Source organism: Budorcas taxicolor, chromosome 14 (assembly GCF_023091745.1).
Source record: "Budorcas taxicolor isolate Tak-1 chromosome 14, Takin1.1, whole genome shotgun sequence".
In the NCBI taxonomy this organism is placed as follows: Eukaryota; Metazoa; Chordata; class Mammalia; order Artiodactyla; family Bovidae; genus Budorcas; species Budorcas taxicolor.
In genome coordinates this window covers 42,972,843-42,990,048 of record NC_068923.1, presented here as the reverse complement: position 1 = coordinate 42,990,048, position 17,206 = coordinate 42,972,843, and positions in this window count along the sequence as shown.

Genomic DNA, 17,206 nt, shown 5'->3' with positions numbered 1-17,206 from the left:
ACACATACTCAACAAGCGGAACTTTTCATTATCTTTAAAGTAAGTGGTGAGATCAGTTCCCTCTGAGCTTAGTATTTTGTGATTCAGGAACTGGTTGATGGGTATCCAGGGTTTGTCTCAGCAACAAGTAATTTGCTGATGCCCTACTCCCATCACATCCATGATAACCGTCTCCTAGTCTGGTTCCTGGTCACAGGGGGCAAGTCACATTCCAGGCACAGACACTGGGTCAGGTTAGCTTCGTGCCTGGCATGGAAACCTGACCCTTCATAACTGTTGGAACACTTGCTTGCTTGAGTCACATTTTAATCCCTCACCATGACTGAATGATTTACTTTTTTTTCAAGGCTGCTATAAAATCAGAGATAGAAGCTACACTGAATCAAAGCACTGCGGTTCTCTGTGGCATACACTCTCTTGGTTGCTATCCAATCTTATTTTAAATATCCTTAGGGATAGGCTTTTATCACTTTTCTTGGAAGACTTTTCTTAAATAATCATTTTTACTGTCAGAAAGTTTTCTCTCCCATTCAGGGTGAATTTTTCTTTTCTTCCTTGTACTCTTCTAGCTACCCTGCCTTAAATCTGATTAAAGAATTCCTCCTGCCTGTTCAGTATTTCTCCTGTCAGATTTTTGTACCAATTATTGGTCCCCCCTCAGTCATTACTTAGCAACACCAGACATAATCTTTATCTTTAATCATTTCTCATAACTCACTCCTCCATCGCCACAATCACTATTCTCTCCTGAGTTAATCCATCTGCTCTTCTGAAGGTAACCTCTATGTATGAGGTGCATGATCCCTTGGAAGAGGTAAAACACATAGCATATTTATCTTAAATTTTTATTGAAATAATAAAAACAAAGAAAAAATCAACCTGCTATTCTGAACACAATGGCTTTGGTTACTTTTGTCTTTTCTATTTAAATCTTTTCAATTATAAATATACATTATGCTATTTAGTAGAAATTATGTATCAGTGTGAGAGAGCCTTTATGTGCATTGTCCTGGTTATCACCATAGCAGTTCTGTGAAAGAGCTTTATAAGCCCATTTCACAGATGAACAAACTAAGGTTCAGAGAAGTTTAGTAAGTTGCTCAAAGGCTCCAGGGATCACTTTAATCTTTTCCCATTGGTGTCATAGGAATTATTTAATGGCAGTATATTGGGTGAAAAATAATTTAATCATTCCCTATAGATCTTTAGAGGGATTCCAACTTTTCATCATTATTTTTTGAGCAAGAAATACCAGAAATTTAGAGATTGCCTTATTTTCTCCTACTGTATACCTCTAAAAATTATTTACCTCAAGGGATCATAGAAGGAAGTATTGATGGATTGATTAAATATTATTGTTTTTAAAAACTGAGTTCTGATTGGCATAATATAACATGAATAATATTGAAAGACAAATGTTGAAAGGGGAAAAATTACCTGCATAAAATTTGACAGGTAAATATTAATTTCTAAATATGTAAAGAGTTTCAAATACATGAATTTTAAAAATGCTCTAATAGAAGAATGAATGGAGGAGTAATGTAAATGGGAATAAACATTTGAACTAATGTCCAACTATACAGGTAAAGAAATATAAATATATTTACACATATATAAACACTAATAGTTTCACTTGAAATAGCACAGTATTATAAATCAACTATGTTTCGATAAAATTATTTTTTAAAAAGCAACAAAACCCACTAATAGTTTTTCCTTGTGTAACAGGCAGCACCAAAAATGATGACTATATCCATGAAGCAAGGACATAGAAAAGCATGTTTACTCACATAATGTAGGTGGGGTTAATTAAAATCAAGTGCAGTTATTCTGGAAGTAAATTTGCAATATATATCAAAGCTTTCAGCTTGTCCTCTTCAGTGGGGCACTTTCTCCCCCAGGAAGGATAAAAGACCTTTATATATGACACAGCAAGTTACTGAGAGCACCGCCTGGAGCCTACCCTGGTTTACACAGGCAAGATTCAGGTAACGCCTAACAAGCCAGCATCCTATTGCCTAGGACTCTGTGGAGCAGAAATGCTTGTCCATTTTGGGGAGCACTTTTGTAAAGAGGATGGACATTTTGTGATAGCCTTTCCCCATGAGGAGAGTCCAACACCAGCCCTCCAAAAAATTAGATTTGGAAAACCGAGATTTCAGTCGTGTGAGGAGAGACAAGTCACAAGCAGACCCCTTACATGGACGAGGGGGCAGACAGCCCAGCGGTCATCTGATGAGAACCTGAGGAAAAAGTCTGGAAACACCATCTTTTTTTTTTTTTTTTTAAGGAGGGAGGAGCTTCACATTTAAATCCTAATAATGTACTGTCACATCTGATTCAATATCAGTTTTAAATTTCCCTGGAAGGAACTTCCCATGGCATGCACCATTCACTTCATTAAAGCATTCTGCTAATCTGGCTGCACTGAAGAAAATTTTCCAGGGAAGAAGGTGAGGAACTTCACTTAAGCCCCACCATAGGGTGGACCTGGGTATTACCAGCATTGATATAGATCCTTAAAGAATATGGTTGCTGTGTCTTTTTTCCATGAGGGAAAGAATTAGCAGCATAGATTTGCTGGGAATGTGACTGTTTTTCTCAGGTCAGGTAAAACAGAGAGAAATGTGTTATTTCTTAGTCTCATTGCTGTCTAGCTGTGTGTGGGGAGGGGGGCTGGTGCGAGGTGGGGGGGGATAGCAGAGTGTTCTGGAAGCTGATTTGAAAAGCGCTGTCATTTGTATGGGTGTACAGGTCATTGATTCACTTCTCCATCGTGCATTTGTTCAACAATCATTTATTGAATGACTATTATAGGTCTTTCATTTTCTCAGGTGCTGGAGATGCAAGCAAACCAAACATACCCAGTTCCTCCCTCGTGGAACTCACTTTCTCGTAGCAACTCAGACTCAGGGCTGAATCGCTTCTCACAGTTGAGCTGTGGGAGGTGGATATGCAAGGAAACAGGTGACAGTAAAACTGGAGTCACTTGGGAGAAAGGATGGAAAGGAGCCCATGGAGGAGATGAGAGAAAGCGTGGAAAGGGCAGCCTATGGGGAAGATGGCTGGGAGGGATGCTGGCTGGGAAAACATCATTGGAATTTGGGGTTAGATGGAGGTCACATGGCTGGATGCTGTGTAATGGATCCTTTTCATATCCTCTTCTTTTTTATTTGATTTTTTGGCTGTGGTGGGTCTTTGTTGCTGCGGGTGGTCTTTCTCTAGTTGTGGTGAGAAGGTGCTACTCTTTGTTGCTCTGTGCCAGCTTCTCATTGTGGTGGTTTTTGCTGTAGAGCATGGGCTCCAGTGTGAGCAGGCTTCAGTAGTTGTGGCTCACAGGCTCTAGGCAGGGGTTCTGTAGTTGTGGCGAACAGGCTTGGTTGCTCCTCAGCATGTGGGATTTCCCCAGAGTTGTTGCTATTGTTCAGTCTCTCAGTCACGTCTGACTTTGCAACCCATAGACTGAAGCCCACCAGGCTTCCCTGCCTTCACCATCTCCCAGAGCTTGCTCAAACTCATGTCCATTGAGTCAGTGATGCCACCCAACCATCTCATCCTCTGTTGGACCCTTCTCCTCCTGCCTTCAATCTTTCCCAGCATCAGGGTACTTTCTGATGAGTTGGCTCTTGGCATCAGGTGGCCAAAGTACTGGACTTTCAGCTTCAGTCCTTCCAATGAATATTCAGGATTGATTTCCTTTAGGACTGACTGGTTTGAGCTCCTTGCAGTCCCAGGGACTCTCAAGAGTCTTGTCCAACACCACTGTTTGAAAGTATCAGTTCCTCGGTGCTCAGCCTTCTTTATGGTCCAGTTCTCACATCCATACATGACTACCGGAAAAACTGTAACTTTGACTATCTGGACCTTTATTAGCAAAGAGATATCTTTGCTTTTTAAGACACTGTCTAGGTTGGTCATTGCTTTTCTTCCAAGGAGCAGGTGTCTTTTAATTTCATGGCTTCAGTCACCATCTTCAGTGATTTTGGAGCCCAAGAAAATAATGTCTGTAACTGTTTCCATTGTTTCCCCATCTGTTTGCCCAGAGTAGGGATAAAAATTGTGTCCCCTGCATTAGCAGGCAGAGTCTCAACTGCTGGAGCACTAGGAAAGTCCCAGGTCTTCTTTTTCATAGCCTCTAAAACAAGAAACCAAAAACCTAAATGTTAAATTTCGTGTGAAAAGAGATGGCAAGACCAAGGCCTGCACTTTCAAGGCTGAGAGATTGAGGAGATGAGTGCGTGGCTGCAGAGGGAGGCACACTTCTGGGTAACAAGCCCTCCGCGGGCACCTGCCTGTAGTCAGCCTACAAAGAGCCCTCAAAACACTATCTTCACCTCTGTGTCTTTGGGGACCTTTTTATCCATGATACTTTTTGGTATAGGTTTCTCTTTCTTTCGTTTTTTTTTTTTTTTTTAGTTAGCTTACATTATCTCTATAAACAGAAATAATGTTTAAAATTGTACTTACAGTTTTGCTTTTTGTTTCTTGAAGATTCACTTATGGTTCTTCTTTTATTTTTTCCTTCTCACTGGACTTGGGAATTTTGTAACTGTTTCTAATGACAGAACAAGTTCTATTTTTTTGGTTGTTTTTTCATTTTTGTTTTCATTTGTGTGTCACTTTGTTCTGTTTTCTTTGTTTTCTACCAGGAGTTTCCCTAATTTACCTTTTATGTGGAAGCTCAAAACTTTGTTCTTTGCTTAGCAGTATTCAGTTTGGGAACCCACAACTTAAGGTGAAATTGGAGAAATTTTTTAAGCCAGAAAAATAACAAAACAATTTCGAGGTAAAGAAGTAAGAATCATACTGAAAGAGTACAGAAGGTGAGATCCTTTCAGCAAAAAATAGTAAAAGATGTCTTTCTGGTCTCCACTCTCAAGAAATTCAGTTGAATTTGGGACAATTTTCCTTAGAATTCTGGTTAGAACTACTGTTCTCATAAACCATCTTTTTAAAACTCTTGTTCCCTCATCTTTATTTATGTAACAGTAGAGCAGAAGTTGTCTTGGATACAAAGTATGTGGTTTACATACATAAATGAATGAATAATGACTTAAATGTCTTTATTTGGAGAAAAGGCTGATAACTACATGTTTTTAGTTTGTACTCATAAATAAATAAGAAGAATTATTCTAAACTGCAGCTTAAAGTCTTTTGGTATTTACACAGTGTGGAATTACCAACAGTTGTTTTTGTTCAGTATTAGAGGAAGGGCTATCATTTTTTTTTTTTTTTAAGAAATCAGTGTGTGAGTCGTTCAGCATATGCCCCAAGCAGCAGCAAATAACCTCTTGTGTATTGCAAGAAACTGGTCTTTCCCTGGGGCTCTAACTCTGGTGTTTGTCCTGTGGGAAAATATTGTTCTCTTCTGCCCTTTTCATTTTTCTACTTTTTAGTGACTTTTCCCTCAATATCTTTACCAATGTTCTTAAATTTTTTTTTTATTGGAGGATAATTGCTTTATAATGTTGTGTTGGTTTCTGCTGTACATCATTGGAAATCAGTCATAATTATATATATGTATATTCCCTCCCTTTTAAGCCTCCCTCCCCCTCCAAATGTACATTTTTTAGCATTCATAAAAAAGGTATAATTCTGTGCATGTAAAGATCATTTAGAATTGCTTGCATTTTAATAATATTCAGTGTTTATTAAATTATTATTTAGATTTTTAATTATAAGCTGAGCATAGTCACCTATGCCTTTTATCTGATGAAAATTCAGTGAATAACCTGGACCTGTGCAAGTGAGGAATCTGAAAATTAGCTTCAATGGCTGATGGTTCACACACATGTGGTACTACTGATGAAGTCTTGGATAAAAGTCTTAGTGTGCCAGAGACTCCCAGGTTATGCTTGTTATTCTTGTTTAGTTTTTAACAATTCCCTACTTATTCTGAAAAAAAAAAAAGGTCCTAATTTGCATGATAAACTATACGGACACTCTAATTATGTTGGATACCTCTGTGACCACACAAACTTGGTCAGGATGGGAAGCTTTCAGTCCTGATTTCAGCATCTTCATTTACCTTTTTGTCCCAGTCTTAAAGTAGGGGTCATCACTGACCTACTTGTAGTGGGTTGCAAGGAAGCTTCCTGTTGTATGTTTTTCCGTCTTCTTAAAGGTCATTGTTTTAACCTTAGTTTACTATATAAATTAGACTTAAAAAAATTCAGTGAGCAATAAGCTGAAGTTGATGTTAAGAAGCTCCCTTTAACAGAGCCAGATTTGCAATGTGTTCATTTAAATTCTCTGAAATATTTAAATGTATATCTTTCACTTTAAGATTACTTACTCAAAACCAAATTTTCATTCCTACTTTAAAATGGGAGTACAAGGCACATCTGTCAGAATCTCAATGTGCAAACATTTTTATCCATTTTGAATGAATTAAGGTTGAATTTAAAATAGAATTTTAATACTATGGGTTGGTTTATTTCATTAAACCTTATCAAAGCTGGAAATACCTATTAAGACAATAGTTTTATCTTTTTTAAAAAATTTGAAGATATTATTCCCAAACTGGTGGAGTTAACATCCCAGAAGGTATAGATACATCTGAAAAATGGGTAGAGTGTTTTTCTGGATTTCAGTCACCTATGCTGGGTAACAGACTCCCCTCAACAGAGGGGTATTAAGCAACTGTTTTTTTATGCTCCCTGATTCTGTTAGGGGAGGCTTATCTCTGCTGCCTGATATCAGGATGTCAGAGAGTATTATTCCATCTCTGAGGATGGAATGGCAGTAGGTAGGCAGGAATCACCTGGCAGGGTGCTCACTCACGTGTCTCAGTCTGGTCTGGGATGAATTCAGGCTGGGTTCAGCTGGGATGGTTCACCAGGTACCCACACATGGCCCCTTCCTGTGGCTCATGCTTCACTCAAAGAGGCATCTGAGTTCTGGGAGGAAGCATCCTTGGAGCAAGCATCTCAGAGGAACCAGGTGGGAGTTGCGTGGGTTTGACCCCATAGCCTCAAACATTGCATGATATGAATTTGTAGTATTCTGTTGGTCAAAGTAGTCAGGCTCCCAGACTGAAGAGGTTTTCTTAATGGCAGGAATGTTAAAAAATTTGTAACCATTAAAAAAACTCTACATTCTGTTAGCCCCTTTGATGGAAATAGAAGTGCTCGGATTGTAGATACCCAGAGTAACTCTTCTCCATCCTAATGGGACTATTTTATAGTTGCTCTGAAAAGAGAAGCCTCCACATCTATAACCTTGAGAGGGAGAGTTCACAGTCTTCTGAGTTCAGCATCATCTCTTGAGCGTTTTCTATCAGTTTTCAAAATTTTGCCTGAGTCGGGCAGTTGAAATTCAGTAACGTTTATCCTGCTTCCTACCTGACTGTATAGCACTGATCTCTTTTCTCTCACTATTGGTCATACTATCAGGTCTATTCTAATCATAGTATTTTTCCTGAGAAAGTAGTTTCTTGCTAGAACTTTAACCTCTTTTGGTTTCTCATTTCCATTTTTTAAAAAATTGATTAATTTTGTTTCGGCTGCATCGAGTCTTAGTTGCAGCCCATGGGATCTTTCGTTGGGGCTCCAGAGTGTGTGGGCTCTGCAGTTTGCAGCACTCGGGCTGTCTAATTGAGCCATGTGGGTTCCGTTTTTGCAGTACGTGAGCTTAGTTGCCCCACGGCATGTGGGATCTCAGCTACCCGACCAGGGATCAAACCTTGTCCCTCTGAACTGCAAGGTGGATTGTTAACCACTGAACCACCAAGGACCCTCATTTACATTTTTATTTGTTCTTTTCTATGATCTTAGATACATTTCATTGACAGCAGCATCATCAACATCCCTCTACTTGCTTTTAAAGTCCAAAGCACCTCTTTTGCTCCTTTCTTTTCTTCCATCTCCCCTTTCCTTGTCTTGTTCCCTTTGCTGTAAAAACAGTGATTCCACACCACATGTGATTCTTTGTCACATATGTGCCACCTAATGCCTGGGTCAGTTTTCAGCAGAGTTCTCTCCATGATTTCTCCCATTTATTAGAGTGAAACCGGGGAAGCATTCGAAAAACAAATGGCTGGACTGATTCTCCTCAGGAGCCTTCCTAAACCCTTTGAGTCACGAGTCATAGGGAGGTTTTGTAACATTCAAATAGTAATAGCCTCCCCTTTCCTGGGGATGTTTATTAAGGAGCAAATTACCCTCATCCCCTAGTTGTTTCATTATCATTCTTAAGAGCATCATTTTGGGAGAAACAAAGTGAAATTGCAGTTAACTAACTGCTAGCATCTGTTTAATTGTTTCAAATCTACAAAATGTGGTGATTTGTATAAATTCTCTGCCATGATATACTGTTTATAAATCTCTGCAGCTGTAATCATAATTTAGTAATTGATTCCTTCATTTACTTGTTTTTCACTAAACATGTTTTAAATACTCATTAATTCACCAAGCACTATACCAAGATAGTGGGTTACAAAAAATACAATAATTAAAGGGACTTTTGTTGAACTATTTTACTGAAATATAAAATAAAGCTATTTAAATAAAGTAGTTTTTGAGGTTCCTGTAATATATTCTGAACCTTACGATTAGTGCTTTGATACTGAGAATAAGATAGGTTATTAGTCAGAGTTCAACCAGAGAAACACACCAGTAAGAAATACACATTTAGAGATTTAGTGTGAGCATTTGGCTCACATGATGTGGTGTCTGGCTAGGCAAGTCTGAAATCCAGAGGGCAGGCTCTTGGGAAGGCAGCCTTGAACTCTTAGGCATGGGTCATAGCTGCTGTATAGGCAGGATTTCTTCTTCTTCAAGGAAATATTAACTCTTAAAAACATTCCACTGACTGAGTCAGTCAGGCCCATACAGATTATCCAGGGTAATCACCCTTCTGCACTCAAGTGATTATGGACCTTAATCATATCTACCAAACACCTTCATAGCCTTGGTGTTTGATTGAATAACTCAGGACTGTAACATAGCTTAGCAGACATTTAAAACATTTCATCCCTTTTCAACTTGGCATCCAAACACATCTCTTTTAAGACATACTTAATCTCCAAATAAGGACACTAACAAAGTTGTATGTCTGCCTAACACGACATGACTATCCTGAGTACAACCGAAAATGTGGTCCTTCTTTACTCAGAAAAGGATGCAAAGAACTTGGGTGATGTTCACTCTTATTTTTCGATTGTTTGCAATTTGAACACTGCTCCGTAAAGTTAACTGATATACATACACCTTATGTTAGATTAATAAGGGGATAAGAGATGAACGAAAACAAAAATATTTTATATACATACACACTCACAAATATATTTATAACACAATAAGGAAGAAATGCTCATAAGTATTATAGCTCTTATTTTTGCTGCTCATATTTCGAACTATCATTTTCCATCATCCAGGACATGTTCCCTCTGCTTTTGGTGAGCACCTCTGTTGGCCATGGTTCTTTGGCCATGGTTCTTTGGTAAGGTGACCCAGACTTTCATTCCCGAAGGCTGTGGGTGATCATTTCCTGCCTGAATTGATTGTTATAGTTTTCTATTGACTTTAATGATAAGACGTACTGGGAGAACTGCCCTAAGAAATGGATCTCCTGTGGTTTGTGTATATGCTTCCTTCTGTTGTGTACTAACAACCTGATTTCCTCTTGGTAATCAGTATTAGTCTGCCCAGCCAGTACAGTAAACTCCTCTTTTCTTATTCGTTCAAATGAATGAATAGTCCAACATGCAGATATCGGTTCAGTAGAACCACTGTTGTGCCTCCTGGTGAAAGCTTTCTTCACTCTGGAATGAAGACCTCTAGATCAGCCATCACCAAGGGACCAGGGACCAGGATGGGGGAGGGATGATTTCAGGATGAATAAAGTGTATTACATTTATTGTACACTTTACTTCTATTATTATATTATTACATTAGCTCCACCACACCTTACCAGACATTAGATCCTGGAGGCTGGGGGCCCCTGCTCTAGACAGCCAGAGCCTACAGCTGTGGTGACAGCAGAAATTTTGCTGTTGGATCATTGGGATTAAAAGTAGGGGGAGCAACTCCTATCTCTACCCACTGATTCCTGGACCCATTAGTCTTGGCTATGGGAAAACTGGCACCATAAGTTAGATATTGATTTAGAGCGTAGATAGCCTCCTTACTCCAGACCTGTAAGGTTTTCCTATCCCACTGGCATTCTAACTGTGGCTGTAAGTTCACTTAAGTCTGGGAATTGATTGAGGGGCTAGTATTAACACAAGTTCATGCACCCAACACACTGTAAGGTCAAACAAACTGAAAAATTGGGAGTTTGGAATAGAAAAGGGCTTATTGCAGGGCCACACAAGGAGACAAGGTGGCTCACGCCCTAAAAAGCCTTGAGCTCCCCAAAGGGTTTTGGCAAAGCATTTTTAAAAGCCAGGTGGAAAGTGAGGGTGTCACAGGAATGTGATCAGATCCTGCATGATTCTCCATAGGGTCCTTCTCAGTTACACCAGGATTCTTTGCTTTGATGATTCAAGTTAGGCATCTGTTCACTAGACCTAGAACTCTTCAGTTTATACAGATCAACTTAAAATTCAGCAGGCTGCCAACTATGTATTTTCTAAGGATACTGTGATCAACTAGACAACATAGATCAACATAGATCTCCAGAAGTCAGACTATTTTTCCCACCTCATCTTTGGTGATTAAGTGCAGTCATCCTGGGATCCTGTCATCCCCACTGAATCTAGGGATCCCCACTGAATCGAGGGACCTCATTTTGAGTAGAATTTCTCACTGTAATTTCTGTCTTACAGAGAAGAGTGACCATAGGCCTCTTCAAGAATGCAGAGGCTCTTCCCGCAAATGCCTTCCCACCTGGTGCAAGCTGAGTCTTCTGTGTGCTCTCGTGGTGGGTGTGTAGGTCTTACCTGATACATTTGCTCTGAGTCCTCTTCCACATGCCAGCTTTTTAAAAATCTGACAACACTATTTACTTCATTTGTGTCAAAGGGCAGAAGAATGAAGAGAGGTTATTGAATTTTCCACAGGAAAACTTTAGGAGTGGAATTATGGTTCCCCCATCAGTTAAAAAACAACTTTTAAAATGACTTGACCGCCTAAGGTGACACAGTTGAATATTTCAGCCTACTACAATTCAAGGGAAGAAATTTTTATAAAAGAAAACAGTTGAGGAAAACAAGGATGTTATTCAGTAGCTCAGTTGTGTCTGACTCTTTGTGACTCCATGGACTGCAGCAAGCCAGGCCTCCTTGTCCTGCACTATCTTCTGGAGTTTGCCCAAGTTCATGTCCATTGAATCAGTGATGCCATCCAACCATCTCATCCTCTGATGCCCCCTTCTCCTTCTGCTTTCAATCTTTCCCAGCGTCAGGGTCTTTGCCAATGAGTTGGCTGTTCGTATGAGGATATATTTGCTTATTTTCCCCCTTCCTTAATTTCAAGCTTTCATTTTTTCTACTTATATATTTTTCTTCTATAGATATAATTTTCTGGACAGTGAACCATATCATCTCAGAATTATGCTTAGGCTCATGATTGTTGCTGACTTTGATTAATCAGATCTCTTACCTTTAAAGGTAGCCAAGTTGTATTTATAATTCTGAAGTAGGAGCTTCCGATGTCCTTCTGCCATGATCATACACATGATATAAAGTGATTTCCTAGATTACACTGAATGTGCTTGATGCTAGAAAAAGAGTTAAACTGATACAAACAAAAAACTATCCATTAATAACTTTTCACCATGAAAATGGACTTTATTTACTTGGATTTCTAACTATATTTGCTCAGTTATAAGAAGCGGCCAATTAATTTTAAACAGCCTCTTTGAATTTTCTCACAAAATTTGTGTTTAAAATCAGACATTATATTCTAAGCTCTAAATATGGCGATTTGTAGAACTCTTCTGCTGAGACTGGAGTGGCACTACATTTAATAAGATGCTTTATCTTCCCAGGGGGCTAAACAAATAAAGACCACCTGCTTCCAATCTACTTTCTTTCCAGACTGCACCAACAATGCATCTGAGACAAATTACAATATTTTCCTGCTTAAATAACAAATGGTACTTACAATAAGAATTTTATCACCTTCTTATATTATTGAATTACATTAATATTAAGAGAGGAAAATTCCTGATTGCTCAAATATTTGTATATTATGAACATAAATATGATAAATTACTATGTAGTTTCTATCTAAGGATTCCCAATCCAAGGAAGATTTCAGGAATTTAAATAAGATTTAAAATACTAACCTTTGAGATAAACTACTAAGGAAAGTTATGGATTCTCTCTTACATAGAGTTAAATGGCCATGAATTGTTTTTTACCTCTTTGAGATATTGGAAGAAGGTAAAATTAACTATAAAACTTCTCTCTTTCATTGAAAATTTATTTCATATATTAAAAAAAGTTGACAGTAGAAAAATGGGAAATACAGAACATAAAATAGTGAAACAATAAGATTTATGGCCATTCTAATAACCAGAAATAAAACATTTGATATATTTTTTGCCAATCTTTCTCTTAAATCATGTATGTGTGTTATATGCTCACACATACATAACTATATATTTTGCATAATTGACATTATGCTGTATATATTCTTCTCAATTCTTGCATTTTTATTTCTCATATTACAAGTATTTTTTCTCATAGTGTTCAATATTTTGAAAACATAACTGTAATGCCCACAAAAGATATTTTTTTTATAGATACATCTTAGAGTATTTCTCTATTATTAGCATTTATGTTTATTTCTGTTTTTGCCTCAAATATACTCACTGCTCCAAATTTTATCATAATAATTTCCTTGATTTCTTAAATATATTTAATGTGTATGTGTGCATCCCAAATATTGTGCTTTAATTTTGCCTGGTTTTGAATTTAATATAAATGGAGTAACACTGTTTATATTATTTTGTGAGGGCTTCATCCACTAACTTTTTCATTCATCTATGTAGTCTCACTTACTTTAGTGCTTTCTTGGTCTTTGCTGTAATGTATTTCTTTGTAAGGATATGCCATGTGGCATTTATGCGCTTTGGGCTCTTTTTCTTCCAATTTGTGGCTGTTACAAATAGCTCTGCCCATGCATGTCTCTTGGTTATCAAACTAAGGTGGGTCCACCAGATCTCTGGGCTTTCCTGGTGGCTCAGACAGTAAAGAATCTGCCTGCAGTGCAGGAGACCTGGGTTTGATCCTTGGGTCAGGAAGATACCCTGGAGAAGGAAATGGCTACCCACTCCAGTATTCTTGCCTGGAAAATCCCATGGAGAGGAGCCTGGCTGGCTACAGTCTGTGGAGTGGCAAAGAGGGCCTCATCTTTAGTTGGCTGATTCTTCAGCTCTCTTCCCTTCAACCCCACAAGGCTGTGAAAACGCCTGCTCAGCTTCTCAATGCCCTCTTCTGCCTGTCAGCAAATGGCCCCAGGAAAAGATGGCTGTAAATGATAAGTGAAGTGAAGTCACTCAGTTGTGTCCGACTCTTTGCGACCCCACCTACCAGGCTCCTCCGTCCATGGGATTTTCCAGGTAAGAGTACTGGAGTGGGTTGCCATGCCCTTCTCCAGGGGATCTTCCCGACCCAGGGATCGAACCTGGGTCTCCTGCACTGTAGGCAGATGCTGTACCCTCTGAGCCACCAGGGAAGCCCCATAAATGATAAGACCACTCTGCTAAAATCAGTCTTATCCTAAAGATTATCCCAGTGGTTCTTCATTATTATTTAAAGTTTTCCATGACTTCAATCTCCTTTCTTTTTATAATTTTTGTCTAGCTTGTCCTATTGTCCTGGATGGAAAAAAAATGGTTCATATTACCATTAAAGGAAGAAGAAATTTTCTAATTCATTTTCTTTAATTAGCCCAGTGCCATTTCCCCAATACATTTGTTGAAAATTTGATGCCTCTTCATCATTCCCTGGTAGTTTCTTTATCTCTATAAATATGCACACAGTTATAAATAATATATACACATTTACCATTATTTCTTCATTGTATGTTAGATTAGCAGTTTAGTATAGTGGTTAAACACGAAAGTGCAGACTGCCTGAGTTCAGCTCTACCAGTTAGTAACCATGTGACATAGAGCATTTTGCTTAATGGCCTCGTGTCCCCATTTTCTTATCTGTAACATGAGGGGAATGAGAATATAGTATGTATACTAGAGGGTTGCTTATAGGTTCAAATGAATAAAATATGTAAAAGCCTGGAAAAAAAACTGGCACATAATAACCTTTCTATAAAGTGTTTTTATTTTTTTTATTTTAGATTATAAAATAAAATGTATTATTTATTAAATGTGAACTAAATACAAGGTGCTTTTAACATATTGTTTTATAATCATGCAAAGTAGACACAATCATTTCATTTTTCTTGAGGTTTAGAGTGATCCAGTAATCTCCCCAAACACAGAGCTATTAAGCAAATTAAGTGACAGAGCCAAGGATCAGACCTAGTACAGTCTTCCTTCAAAGCGAAATTTTAAAAGTTTCCAAAAACTTAGAAAAAAAAATGAATTGCTCTGTAGCCATGGTAATAAGTAGCTCCCAGAATGAATTTTAAGCCTGTTCAATTAATCAGTGACAACTCAATTCAGGGAACATGCTTTTGCAAGTCAGCCAATCAGTGTCAATCTCTGGTTTCTGTAATTTAGCTATGTAGAGATAGACTTGATCTACACACACTCCACAGAGGGCTAATCCGTCAATAGCAGTCACGCGTGAGCAAGCACACTTCTGACAATGCCAGCCCCCTTCCGAAAGCCCACTGGTCCCTTGGTTCCATGCTTCTCCAAAACCCAAATAAGATTAGCACTCTGTTCTGCTCAGAGAGAATGTGCCTGGCCAGCCCTGCTCTCCCTGACTACAGTGAGCAATGCATGTAAATGTGCTTATTTTAGGAGTTAAATGGTAGCCTCATTATTCTTTGAGAATTCTGCAAGTGCCACGAACATAATTCAGAAGACCCCTGCATCATCCAAGGTAGCCCTTAGGTGTGCTCACTAGGGCCTTTGTGTCCAAACTCCACTCATCTGCTGCCAGAGATGCAAGCCCAGCAATGATCTGACTGGTATCGCTGAGCTGTTGTTGCTGAATTCATTTTGTTCTAGGATCTGTAGCCAAATGAATCTTTGCATAAGGCCATCAGAGTCAGGTTTTTGTATAAGGTAATGAGGTGTTGTTTTTTTTTTTTCTTTTCTTCAGTAATTAGTTCTTTGATTTGGAAGTGCAACATTTGCTAATTAAGCCTATGTCTTTGTACAAGGTAACTCAATTTTCTGTTTGGAGTTAGACCACTGGATAAATATATTTTCCATTGACCAGCTTATTCTCCTGCTGCTTGCTTTGTTTTTTCTTTTGTTTCTAAATACAAAGTTTTATTTTCTGTGGTTTTGTTTTGTCCTGGAGTTTCTGTTGAATGCAGTGTCAGAGAGCCGATGGATGGTATCTGTCTGTTAAGTCTCCAGTCCAGTTCAAGTAGGTTCTGACTTAAGAGATCTGCTAAATCTGCAACGAAATTAAAAGATGCTTGCTCCTTGGAAGGAAAGCTATGACAAACCTAGACAGCATATTAAAAAGCAGAGACATCACTTTGCCAACAAATGTCCATCTAGTCAAAGCTATGGTTTTTCCAGCTGGTATGTACAGATGTGAGAGTTGGATGATAAAGAAGGCTGAACATTGAAGAGTTGATGCTTTCAAATTGTGGTGCCAGAGAAGACTCTTGAAGAGTCCCTTAGATTGCGAGGAGATCAAACCAACCAGTCCTAAAGCAAACTCCAGGAGACAGTGGAGGACAGAGGACTCTGACTTGCTGTAGTCCATGGGGTCGCAAAGAGTCAGATACAACTTAGCAACTGAACAACAATAAATCTGCAACAAATTTGTGGAATAGAGAGTGGCCAGACTTTGTAGGTCCCTAAAAGACGCTTACTCCTTGGAAGAAAAGTTATGACCAACCTAGATAGCATATTCAAAAGCAGAGACATTACTTTGCCGACTAAGGTCCATCTAGTCAAGGCTATGGTTTTTCCTGTGGTCATGTATGGATGTGAGATTTGGACTGTGAAGAAGGCTGAGCTCCGAAGAATTGATGCTTTTGAACTGTGGTGTTGGAGAAGACTCTTGAGAGTCCCTTGGACTGCAAGGACATCCAACCAGTCCATTCTGAAGGAGACCAGCCCTGGGATTTCTTTGGAAGGAATGATGCTAAAGCTGAAGCTCCAGTACTTTGGCCACCTCATGCGAAGAGTTGACTCACTGGAAAAGACTTTGATGCTGGGAGGGATTGGGGGCAGGAGGAGAAGGGAATGACAGAGGATGAGATGGCTGGATGGCATCACGGACTCGATGGACGTGAGTCTGAGTGAACTCCGGGAGTTGGTGATGGACAGGGAGGCCTGGTGTGCTGCGATTCATGGGGTCGCAGAGGCGGACACGACTGAGCGACTGAACTGAACTGCACTGAGAGAACTTTCCTGAGTGTACGCCTTGTCTTGTCAATCCGTGGTCTCTCATCAATCACACTTTCCCGTCCCTACCTCGGCCTGGCTCCTGAGCTGGGTGCAAATTAATTGAGACACACAAACTGTTGACTAACTGTCATGGCTTTTTTTTCTAGTTCATCATGGATCTGTTTATGTCAGATTCTCAATCTTCTCATAGGAAAACTTCCGTTTTCTACATAAAGTTGCACTATAATCCCAACTGTTGTACTTAACTTAGTTGTAGTAGTGTTAGTGGCTCAGTTGTGTCCGACTCTTTGTGACCCCATGGACTGTAGCTCACCAGGCTTCTCTGTCCATGGGATTCTCCAGGCAAGAATACTGGAGTGGGTTGCCATTCCCTTCTCTAGAGGATCTTCCCCACACGGGGATTGAACCTGTGTCTCCTGCATTGCAGGCAGATTCTTTACCATCTGAGCTACAGGGAAGTCAATAAACAGTAAAAACTTTTTTTAATTTAAAAAAATTGACTTAAAATAATTTTAAAATAACATCTGAGATTTGAAATGTCAAAATTAATAAATTAATCTGTTTAAAACAAACAACACTAATTAGTCAATAGCCAGTTTTTTAAATAGATAGGCTAAATCTTCTGAAAATTCTGATCCAACATAGTCTTTCTCCAAGACTTTGAAACTTTCTGGAACTTATCCTCTCTGAATCTCTCTTGTTTGCTTGAGCTTTACCTGATCTTACATCTGAATAATCTCCAGGGCTTTCTAAG